Genomic DNA, 13007 nt, shown 5'->3' on the forward strand with positions numbered 1-13007 from the left:
TAACAATATTTATTTGCCACCGCTACTCGTATGAAACAAACAAATATAATCTTACGTTGAATCTGAGTGTTTGCTTCATTATTTCTGTGATAATTGGACGGGGTAACTTTATTTAAAATGTAATTATACCCAAAACATACAAAAAAATACATTATCATATAATTATCATGCATTTTGATTTATTTTCGGAATCTTAAACATATTTTTTTTAAACATCTCACGCAAAATAGCACATAATTTCACCGCATAAGGTAATATATTCCGAAGGATAACATTGTTTAGTCATATCAGTGGTGATATGACTAAACAAAGAACTGCAAGTTAGATGATATGAATTCTTAGGATTAACTGTCTGGGAACTAATATTAGGCAGCCAAATTACTAAATTGTATAACAACATTTTATGTGTATTTCTAAAGAACGTCTAGGGCCCTGTGCCGAGGTTTTTCTTGTGGCTTCTTTTCCCCGGCTATGCAGGTTGTGAGAAGCTGCAGTAGTCATAAGCGTATAAGACGTTCGTTATGTAAAAATGAAAATTCAAAGTGTAACTATACGTATGTTAGTGTGTACTGAATAAAGATATTTTAGATTTTGAATTTGAGTAGCTTAAACTTCTTATACATACATATATTCACGCTTATTTCCCATCAGTATAACCTGTAGGGAGCGCTGGTAAATTATAATAAAAACTCACACAAATAATTGAATGAACTGTATTACTTAGGATATTATATTAAATTACAAGATTCAAACATTGAGACGCGTTGGTTTGCTCGCGCTAGAGATGTGACTGACCATAAATGGTAGACTATTAGGTATGTCCCATACAATAAGCAGAGCCTATGAAATATTCCTGATTTGATTCAGACACACTGCTCTTGCTTACTCCCCATTCATCTATCGTTTCACACACGCGCTGTTCAAAGTAGACCGTACTAAACCTTTATCTGTACTCTTTCAGTAGTTCTTACAAAACCGGTTTTAATCAACTAAACAAAAGACATAGTAATTGGACCAGTCCATTTTATGCCCGACTATAAATTCGGTTTTCACTCCGTACAGCTTAAAAGCTCACAACACTATTGCGGTTGTTAAACTAGGGGCCTTCAATGATACATTAACTGATTAAATTGCAACGAAGGTTCCGCAAATAAGACGTTGAGTTTAGACTGTTTGGTAAAAGCTGGGATGTATTGTGTTTAATTATTTATTGTATAATGCATGTTGTGGAGGAAGCGAAAGTGTAATATAGAATTCCATAGTCTGTCTTCCCTTCGGAGAAATAGGCGAGCTTTTGTATGTATATGTACAAAATATAAGAATAGATTACTTTACTTAACTACCGTTCCGTTGTTTTATATAATTTCACGTGTTCCCTATATGTATGTATTTGCTTAGATGGCAGCTAGATAAGCAATAAGGTCGGTTAGTATTTTCTATTTGTGTTTGTAATATAAGGTTTCACCCTAACGTGACCCATAAGGAGATGCAAGAGATTGTATGCTGCCAAATGTACTACAATATGTGTAAGTCACGTAAGGATACTGTTTACGTAAATACTTATAAATAGTAATCTGATGACTTACAACCCGTCATATTGCTTTGCAATGCAATATCACTCAATCTACCCGATTAAGGATTACGAGCTTGAGTTTTTGAATTGTGATCATTCCATTTTATTGTTTCGGATATATCTTTTTGAACGTCACAACACTACAGCGCAAATCGTTCAAATCCCAATCGAGTAATCGAAGCTAAATCCCGAAGGGGCGCTCAGATCAAACGCTTCACTCCATTTAAGTTTTTTTCACAATACTTCATTAGCACAACCACTGAATTGTAAATAAACGCTTCGTAATTCTCAGTTGAAAAACCGCGTTAAGCTTTTTAATGAAGTTGGCTGTATGAATTAAAATCGTTACGCATTCAGTTCAGAAATCGAATCAATCGAAATCCGAAGCCGGTCCAAATTCGTTTTACGCAGAACATTTTTCGGCTTTTGTGAATTCTATTACTACTGCGGGTGAAAGAGTCAATCCATCATCCGAAACCATCAATCAAGCGCATTCAACAAGTAAAAACAAAACTGTTATTGGCACAGCCCTGAAAGTCTGTCAAATTATAGAACACCCCACGATTACAAGGTGTAAGGTCTCTGTGTGTAAGCACGTTCGTATGTGTGCGTGCAGTGTGACGACACACTGTGTTTAATAGAGCTGTCACAGTTCGAAAAGGATATCGATTGTTTTTTATAACACAACAAAAACAACATAAGCTCACGACTATATCCCAATTGGGGTAGTCAGCGGTACATTCATCGCAAGATGTCTTAGTACTCACACCTCACCGAGATTTCTGTTCTGGTGAGAGGTAAGTGGGGGTTGTTTGTTATACTTAATCAATTAGTTAGACGAAGACTTTAAGCTTGTAATTACACTTACTAAGGTAAATCTTGAAACACTTTGTTAAGCTTTAGGAGCGTAGCTTCTAATCTATGTTTTCTTCTATTAAACGCAAAATCAATTTGTTTATCAATAACAATCAAAATATAACTCAAACGCAAATCCAACTATATATTCATCACAAGTCGTTCTAGGTTTATCAAACGACTGAAACAATCCGTTTCTACTTTACGTAACAACACATAACCATATAAGGCACAAGTTACATAACTGGTTACGGCGATCGAACGGTGCAGCCCTAAGTATACGCGCGCGTGTGTGTGTGTGTGTGTGTGTGTGTGTGTGTGAGTTAAGGGCAGATGCGTCGTTCGCTCGCAGCTGTCATCGTGAGCCCCCCTCGCCGTAAAGTACCCCCTGTATAATACGGCACGCGCTTTGCTTTTACACAAATTATGCATTATTATTACCCAGGACCTTTTTAAGCTTATTATTATACGATTGTTCCCTGTATTTTTATCGTGATGCAGTTGCTATGCCGCCGTTTCTGCGCGTTATTTAACGTGAGCTATCATTAATGAACGAAAAAGAGGAAGGGAACGACCAAGAATACAAAGAGAAGGCGACCGTCATGTCGTACAAAGTCAACGAATTGGCCTTTGATAGACGAGGATGGAGAATGCTACACCGGCATGAGCGTGGCTCTGATACTGATGATGATGATCAGTGGAATGTTATGTTACTTTTATTAAAGTAACCATAGAATGGTCCATCTGAGGGTTCAGGTCTGTTGTCTGAAATTTTGTCTATCAAAGGCCAATTCTTTAACTTCTTTATATGAATAGAAGAATAAGAATAAAATAAATTTATTGCCAGTAACAATTGACATTTGCTATATAAACTAAGTAATTATGAATATTACGAATACGGGCAAAAGGAAATGGCTCAGCTTGTGCTGCCATGGAGCCATGTTATGGCGCCATCCAGCGCTGTAACCATAGACACGACGTTCGCCTTCTGACATCTTCATTTTCCCTTTTATTTGTTCCATGTAAGCTCTCCTATCTTCCTCGTCCTCTTTCCTTCTATCCATTAATGATAATTCACGTTAAAAAACGCACTGAAACAACGGCATATATATTATCAATACGAGTTTGGCGTAAAGTGGCGAACTGTCGGATTTGTTTTACAGTATATACCTCTATAGTTTATGCACTGTGGTATTTTTAAATGTACATATTTTGTAACATAAAGTTGTATGACGACATATTTTAGGGTGATCAAGTATTCATTCTTTACATAACACATAGGATAAGTGCAAAGCTTAGTGTAGACTTCTTTCACAAGAAAAATAAACAGATATTCCACCAAATTCACTTTTTCTGTTAAAAAACAAACAGGCGTGGTTACAGGCTAATTACGAGCGATTTTGTGGACATGTCGCAGTCATTTGGGGAAACCGGTCATTTAGTTAACTGCCTCATTATACTAGCCAATCGCGTTAACGTCAGGCGATGAGGTTGAACTTAAAACGAATTTAATTTTTTATGTGTTCGGGTCAGAATTTGATTTGTATGTAGTAATCTAAATTTGTTTTGATTCTATGCAGGAGTGGGAGCCAATAAAAACAAAAATAAAACGCGTATGTACACCTCGAAAGAGATAGCGTGACGACTTGGAAGCTTGCCGGAGGGACTGGCCGGAATACGCACAGGACCGCGATAAATGGAAAAAGGAAGGGGAGGCCTTTGCCCAGCAGTGGGATCTTGTAGGCTAGATTAGATGTATAACTGCTTTCTTTTCCGGGAAAGTCATATATATGCGTTAGTCTCATATGACAATATTGACTCTAAGGCCTTTTTTTAAAGTTGGTCCTTTTAGCCAAGATATTAAATATGTCTTATTATTATGTGTACTAACATTAGCAAGTAAGAAATCATTGTTGCTAACATTATAGATGCAAGTTATCGGAAATATAAAGACTTATTTCTTTTTTACATAACGTGAGCACATTTAACGCAAGATTAACTAAGTACTCACACCTCACCGAGCTTTCTGTTAGACCAACGTGATAGGTGGTGAGCCGTATCGCCGTCTATAATGGTCGAGCGAACTGTGTTAGTGAAAACTGCACTTAAGATAAATTAATAACTTATTAGTGCAAGTCCGGTACCAGGGTTCGAACCGGCGCACACCGTTGAGAAGCACTATAAAATTAGTCATCATCATCATCATCATCAGCCCATTAACGTCCCCACTGCTGGGGCACGGGCCTTCCCTATGGATGGATAGGGAGATCGGGCCTTAAACCATCACGCGGGCCCAGTGCGGATTGATGGTTATTAACGACTGCTAATGCAGCCGGGACCAACGGCTTCACGTGCGTTCCGAAGCACGGAGGAGCTCGAGATGAAAACTTTTTTTTGTGGTCACCCATCCTATGACCGGCCTTTGCGAAAGTTGCTTAACTAATATATAAAATTAGTAATAGATTCGTTCAAACAATGTCCGCTGTACATTTTATGAAGACTAAGAATATCTTAATAGAATCAGACGTGACAAAAATAAACGCTTTAATTTATTTTATTTATTACATTCAGGTAACTAAGACCCATACATAGTCGCTATGTATCATTCATCAGAAGTAAGTAAAAGAAGTAATATAGTAAGGACATAGTCTTAAACGCATTTTAGTCTTAAGCGCGTTTTTAAATTGTGTTACCTAGCAGAAACATAAATCGTCATTCCTGACTCGCAGGCTCAGTGTACCTATTGTCTTCCTAACTTAAAAAAATTAGGAAAACTTTTTTAAAAAAAAAACCAAGTAATTACTTAAAATAAGTTTCTTATAGAACGTAAGTACTTACCACCATACCAATAAAAAATAAACAAGTTGTTAACGTGTGTTTCAGTATTTAAAAGTAAAGCAAAATTGAATCTAATTATGAAATAATTCGATTGGCCGTCAAAAACTTACCTCTACACACGTTGATAATTTGTTTCTTTTTTATTTAGTTGGGCAGTTAATATAGTATTCCTGACCTACAAGATGTAGAGCATAAAGATACGCGTAAACAGTACATGAAACAGCATATAAACTGTGACTTTCCCGGGTTTTTACTCTATGAGGTTATCGATTGAAATGCGATCGCCTGGGCGCGTCACCGTTGCTAACGCCCCATCTTGTTTGCTTACCATACATTACGCCTATAGTGCTTTTATAATAGGGTGTTATATACGACATAGGACACTGGGCTGCCTTATGTACTGAATTGGTGTAAATTGACTCATGTGCTATTTTGACGTCGTTATGGGCAAACATGGTTTAATACTCTTTCTTGCTTGCCATCCTGAGTATACCGTCTTCTTCTCGTGTGGGTTGTGAGATCAATGACCGAGCTCATCAACCCTGGCGTCAGGATACTATTGAGCCATTGTCGCTACCCAAGATCGCCACATATAACATAAGATCATGACGGTATCGAAATTGGGGTAGGCAGTTGAACTAAGTACCCACACCTCACCGAGTTCTTCTTCTTATCGCGTCGATGGCAAACTAAATGGTATCAGCCCAAAACTTGGCAACAAGTACGGCGCTATCTGCAGCGCTCATCAGATCCTCCTGCGTGCAGGTGTTCGGGCACGCAGGACACGATGTAAGATGTTCCATTGTTCTCTGACCAACCTCGTTCTGTTACTGAGCTCTGTTAGACCAACGTGTAAGGTCACATTAATATGTGACACCACTTGAATTACTAGGCGTTAATAAAACAAAATTACCGATTTAATATTTCGTTTAAAAACTTTTGGGAACCGCTTAATCAGTCTGGTAAGTTTAAATGGATTTGGTTTAACTACGTAGATATAATCTACGGCCGAAGTCAAAACTGCGTTTATCGTTTAACCGATCTCGTGATAACTATAGTTTTAGTTTGTACTACCAGTATTTGCTTCCCCTTATTTATTGGAGTAAAACAGCTTTAAACTTCGTGGATATATTGATTGGAAGTGCGGTGAAATAATTGATTATGCATTCTAGTATACATATAGACTGATATGGTTAAGTTGTAAATAAATAATATTTTAATGACATTATTACTTTTCTGGTCACTGTCAAGGTCTGGTAAATTGAGGGGTGGTCTGTGTCCAGCAGTGGGACGAATATAGGCTTTTTATATTAAGTTATGACACTATTTACTGTTGTAAGTACGTAGTCGTTACATAAGTCATGTCAGGGGCTTTTGGCGGCTCAATAGTAACTCTGACACCAGGGTTGATGAGGTTGGTAATCCACCTCATAACCCACACGATAGAAGATGTTATGACTTATGCAATTATCACTACATTTCGATCATACTTATACTATAAGATTCCTAAATGTAGTTAAGAAAATATTTAATGGTTTGTGGCACAAAACGGCACCTGAATTATTCCAAAGGATCAACATTTCAGTCTGTTCCAGAAGAGTCAAGGCGTGAAGATTAAGAAGCTACAAAATGGATATTACTTTACAAAAACCCACTGACTTACAAGGCGAGCATAATCTAGAGAACATGTAGGTAAGCAAAAAGCTTTGAAAAGCTTCAAATTTGCATAAAACTAGAATGGAAAACAGCACATTTTCATATTCTGGCCCTAGCCAGCGTGGTACCAAGAAATTATACTGTATCTGTCAATTAACCTCAATTTACGTACAACAGTTACATGTTTTAGTATTATACCTTTTATTTTTGCGAAAAATTATGTTACATACTCTGAAATTAGGTACAATGTTTATGGTCATAGATTATGTCGGTCTAGTCCCTACTAATTGTGTAGTAGTCTCTTTGTAATGTGGTTATTTTTTGTTTCTTGTGACTGTTTTTATGGCCTCTAGACCCTACTAATTGTGAAAAGTCTCCTTGTAATGTGATTATTTTTGTTTCTTATGACTGTCTTATTACCGTAGAGTTGATATAGTCATAATAGACATTTTATAGAAGCCGTCTAAAAATTTTGTTGTGTGATGGATTAAGTCGTCGTTATAATTCTATATAAGTCGAGTTCATTACAACTGTGTAGTTCAAGTTCTGAGCAACTTGTGGCTCTGCTCACCCCAATTATCATTACAAGCGTGATTCAATGTTATGTATGCTAAACCAAAATGATTTGTAGTGAAAATGTGTGTGTCTACAGCATGTTGCGAGGTCGTGCTTATGTTTCAGAAAACTCGTAAGTACAATGATACTAATTTCACATTTCTGACGTTAGCACAAAATATATATAAAAAATACGCTTTTCCTCGACATTATTTATGCAGCAGAAACATAACATAATTATCCTCATACCCACTGAAAGCTTACTTTGTAAAATTAAATGCGTTGAGGAATAATTTTAATAAAAAAACAATTACACTACGGTCTACTGTCATGAAGCAAACGGATTATTTCATTGCGAATTCTGTCTCCTGTCTCTTTTGCTGATGGGGTTTTACGAATGGGTGGGAGAGAGATAGGCGGAATACAGGGGTGCACAGAGCACAAAGGGTAAATTGGTTTTCCCCTTCACAATCAGACGGGATTTAGTCGACACGTGGCGTTATAAAGGATAATTTCAGACGAAATGAGAACATAGTTGGGATAGGTTTGTGCAGTTAGGTATGTTTAGAGCAGTTTATAGCACATATAATAGTATTTTATGCAACAGTTGTATAAGAAGGGTCAAAAAATGCGAGTGGCGTGAGTTGCGATGTGAGCCTTGGCGAACATCGCAATAAGAGACGCCACGAGCATTTTTTGACCTACTTATACAACGTTGCATACAATACTTTTTCTACGACGACGTAATTTTAAATGAAACAAAAATTTTCCAATTTATTTTCCAACGCGCGGGAAAATGGCGGCAAATGTATACTTTTTTTTTATAGTATATCTATGGCACCAAACAAAGTAAAGGTGCCAGTTTCCAGGCCAAAAAAAAAAAACAACAACAATGCTTTTTTGGCGACATTATAGTACAGTTACACTTTGTAAACAATGCTTTTATAGGCCATAGAGCGTACACTTTTTCAAAGAGTTTAATTATGTATGTACTTATATTAGACTTTTTGGTTATTTAAATGCCAGATTAAAGTAGAAGAGTAGAAAAAATGAATTACTAGCGATCCATGTGAGTTTGGAGTCGATAGCTTTAAAAAATAAACTAATCTCCATACGTTTTCGGTTACGGGATGTTATGCGGTAGGGCTGGCAGATGAAGACCTAGAAGGACGTACATTGACCAAATTGAACCGTCTTTAGAAAAGGTTCAGCACGATCTACTCTGCACCGGCGTGCGTGTATGAAACGATTGATGAATGTAGAGGAAGCAAGAGAAGTGTGTCAGGATCGAAGCAAATGGAATTCCAGTCTCTGCTTATCCCGGTGGGAAATAGGCGTAAGTTTATGTGTGTATGTAATCTCCATACGAAGTTTATGTGTGTATGTAATATTTAGAAAAATAATGAAATACGTTTTTAATTTTTTTAAATAATGAGTTTTTACCCTTTTTTATTCGAAATTCGAACCTGCGACCTCACAATGAGAGTCGATCGTTCTTCTAAATGGTTTACCACGGCTAACCTCATTTATCAATTGTCAAACTACAATAAAGTTCTTGATGCCAGAATCGGCTCCCAATGTCATAATAATTATTTTTATTACTAAAATACCCTATATAATATGGACATCTGCGTCTCACATTGTAGAGGTACATTAAATTCAGTACATGATAGGGTAACTGCCCTGCGTATGACCGGCACGTGGCCTTAACAATATCATTATGGATCTTTACGGTAAACGCGCCCTAGGGTCATAGAATAAAGAATAATACTACGTACAGAACGGCAACTCTCCGCTCCCCACCGGCGGCTGAGCTAGGTTTACCTCACCCCCTCGGTCTTACTTTAAGTCTTCAATCGCATGTGAGTCAGACGTCACACACATAGTTGCGCATGAATGATAACGTCAATATGTAGTGTTTGTGTAAAATGAGGTGTTTTGTATGAAGTGTCCGGGGTCGCATATATCTATATATATTCTCGTCGATCGTATATATATTCTATGTCCATATATTCTATGTCGTATTAAACCAATAGAATTGGTTTATTAGTAATTAGACTGACGGCATTCTTGTCTCTTGCCTGTCTTTGAACATATTTCCAAAACCTACTAAGGAGTCTTCAATCGTATGGGCGTTAGACGTCACACACACAGACGCGCGTGTACGATAACGTCAATGTGTATGTAGTACACATTAGGTGTTTTATATGATGTGTCCGGTGTGCGCAATGCCCGTATACCCTAATGGGGTGAGCAGAGCCACAAGTAATCAAAGACAACTTGCAACCACTGTTGATACAAAACCCTAAGATGGTTATGATGAACAAGGGATCAGCCTATCGCCCATTACAATTGTCTATCATGTTAGAAAGGACATCATCCCTATGTCGCATTATCCGGGAAGACAAGCAGCTGAACATAATATAAAAAAAATATTTAAAAACAAAAGAGACTATTAAAATTATCCTCAAAATGAAAGCCTTAAGAAAGAGCTAAAGTGAAGTGTTATATTTTTACAAAGAATAGTTGTTAAGTTATACAGGCCGGGTGGTTTAACGACTTCAAACGGGCACCAAGTAGGGGTCCGGGTGAATGAAAATACTATAAAAGGGAACTGTTAAAAGTCACATTCAGTTAAAATGTAACTGTTACGAATGTTAATTAGCTGCTTAATCATTTGAAGGCTTGGATTTAGTAAGTTTCTTAAAATTCAGAACAATGTACATTGATAGATATCTATTTTCTAGTACATATATTAAAGGAGTGTGTATGTAAGGTAATGTTAAGTTGGTTTGGACTTTGGACACATAGAAAGGATGAAGGATATATGATTACGAAAGCAGTATATAAAGTGAAGGTTGGTAGTAGGGCTGGCAGAGGATGACCTAGAAGGGCGTATGGCCAAATTGGAGATGTCGTTAGAAAAGGTTCAGTACGATCTACTCTGAACAGGCGTGCGTGTATGAAACGATTGATGTAGGTATGTGGAGGAAGCGAGAAAAGTATGTCAGGATCGAAGCAAATGGAATTCCATAGGCTCTGCTCACTGCTCCGGTGGCAAATAGGCGTGAGTTTATGTGTGTATGTATATTAAAGGAAAAAGTCTGAGTTATTGATATTCCCAACGAGAAATTTAAATCGAAAAAATCTGACTCGGACGGGACTTAATAGGCCCGGTTTTTTACAGAAGTGTGACTGTCTGACCTTCCGACCCGCAAAGGGAAAACCAGCTCAATATAGTTTAGGTCACATACCTCCGAAAATGCATTTATCGGAAATGTGGGCCTCCTCACTATGTTTTCCTTCACCGCTGAGCACGTGACAATCATTTACGATCCAAACATGAATTTGAAATCAAATTCGACAATCATTGGTTTAAGCCTGTGCTGGATTCGAACCTGCGACCTCAAAGTGAGGGGCAAGCATTCTACCAACTGGACTACCACAGCTCTTTAAGAACTTATTTATATTTTAAAGCATTTTAAGTAAACAGCCAAGGATCAAGCCAACCGGAATAAACAACTAGAAAAAAGTTTACTAGTGAATGGTGATAAAATAAACATTATCAGAGGGTTACAGAGGCAAATGACGTCACATCAGCGAGAGATTTAGAGGTCCTATATGTTAAGGACAGGTTAAGCGGAAGGGTTCAATATCCGAGAGGACTTTACCGCCACAGTTGGCAAACACTCCCCTTATACAGATATTGAAGCGAAATCTATTCAGGGAAATAACGTTCCCTGAACTTTTGTTTTTTTTTTTATTATTATTTGAAAGTCGAACGAAGAAAAATAATAAAATATTCCACAGTGAACAAAGAGTTGTCTTAAAAATATAATGAAAAAAATACGATTCCGTTTTTCATAATAGGACGCCTCGAGGGATTCCATAACATAAGCAATTTCCGAAACAACATAGCATAGAAAATTAGCCATTACCCTCAATAACATGGTGATCTTTTTCCTTCATTACCAGAAGGGGATCTTCACATACGTCTTCCAAGAGCGTATTCAGCACTCGAATACTTACCTGAAACAAGAAAAATTGTCATTTAAATATTATATCAAAGTAATTGTTTTTTCAAAGCACAAAGAGTTCTCAGAGAAAACGATTTATCGAACACATAATGGGACATTTTAGAAGGAAATCCATGAAACGTTTTGTAGCAATATTAATTGCTTTGGTAGGGAATATATTTTAACAAGATGAGCATACGTCATCAATAACGATCTGAATTTCTGCAATATTTGCGCGGAAGACAGGACAGACAGAAAGAAACGACGCGAAAAAGAGACCCTCATGTGAGAATAATGCAACGGAGAGAGAGAGAGAGAGAGGGAATATATTGTATAGTAGGTAAGCCTTATCGTAGGTATTTTGCCAATGTAAATCCTGAAACTAAAGCCTCGAATAATCTCTGTTATCGACAGCAAAAAAGGCACAAAATTTGGTGAAAATTCGTATTAAATGGTGAGAAAGCCTCGGCTGGCGATAAGCCAACTAGTGTTGTGAATTACTGACACGTTATCGATACTATCAGGTAAATGTATCAAAAACACATATATGTTGATTGTGGGGAGGCCTGCGCCCAGCAGTGGGACGTATATAGGCTGTTTATGTGTGTGTGTGTGTGTGTGTGTGTAAATGTATCAAAAACTGCGTGAACATATTCGTTAGCTATGTTATTTATGTACCAATATATGAAGCAATATTGATTTGCATAATAATACGCATACACAAGAAAAGTAAAAAAAAGTTTGCGAAAGTTGATGGTAAAGCTGGCAGAGGAAGACCTAGAAGGACTTACATTGACCAAATTAGAGATGTCCTTAGAAAAGGTTTAGTACGATCTACTCTAAACCGGCGTGCGTGTATGAAGCGATTGATGAATGTGGAGGAAGCAAGAGAAGTGTGTCAAGATCGAAGCAAATGGAATTCTATAGTGTCTGTTTACCCCGGTGGGTTTATGTCGTGAGTTTAAGTATGTATGTATGATAATACGTTCCTATTTCTTTCAATAATTGCGCCTCTTTGAAGAGTGCTTGTTAGTTAATTTGATATGTAAAAGGAAATAACGAATCGTAATCGTATGTATTTTAGGACAGATATTGGAATTGTAGAAGTAGATATAATGAGATGACTCTTTATAAGCTTCAAAAGATTATCCAGAAAATTCAAAAATAGACTTGGCTTCTTTATTATTCCTATTTTTTTTTTACCAACGCATAACGGTTATTTATACGTGGTACGTATAAGTACTTGGTCGGTATGAGCTATGTCACGGGCCTATGTCGGCTCGATAATAACCCTGACACCAGAGTTGCCGAGGTTGGTAATCCACCTCACTACCCGCATGATAGAAGAAGACCATATAAAAGTCCTTTGCTTAACTAAACCCACCGGCATATTAATAACATAACACAGCATCACGCCTGTATCCCGGAAGGGGTAGGTAGAGGTGTATAGTATGTGGTACCACTCCTCGCCAGCCATGTTTAAGTCCCATAAGACAGTCCCATTATATTTTAAT

The 13007-nt window shown here is 37.3% G+C and overlaps 1 protein-coding gene across 6 annotated transcripts in view; it reads right to left on the reverse strand.

The window, feature by feature from the left end:
* LOC126375645 (brain tumor protein) overlaps positions 1-13007 on the reverse strand; it is a 626498-nt gene that overhangs the window by 29229 nt on the left and 584262 nt on the right. The window contains exon 4 of one of the 6 annotated variants that reach the window (XM_050022682.1): positions 11416-11506. The exons of the other annotated variants lie outside the window; for them this stretch is intronic. The gene's annotated coding sequence lies outside the window, so the exon portion shown is untranslated. The remainder of the gene's footprint in view (positions 1-11415; positions 11507-13007) is intronic. 6 annotated transcript variants of the gene reach the window in all.

This window comes from Pectinophora gossypiella, chromosome 19 (assembly GCF_024362695.1).
Source record: "Pectinophora gossypiella chromosome 19, ilPecGoss1.1, whole genome shotgun sequence".
In the NCBI taxonomy this organism is placed as follows: Eukaryota; Metazoa; Arthropoda; class Insecta; order Lepidoptera; family Gelechiidae; genus Pectinophora; species Pectinophora gossypiella.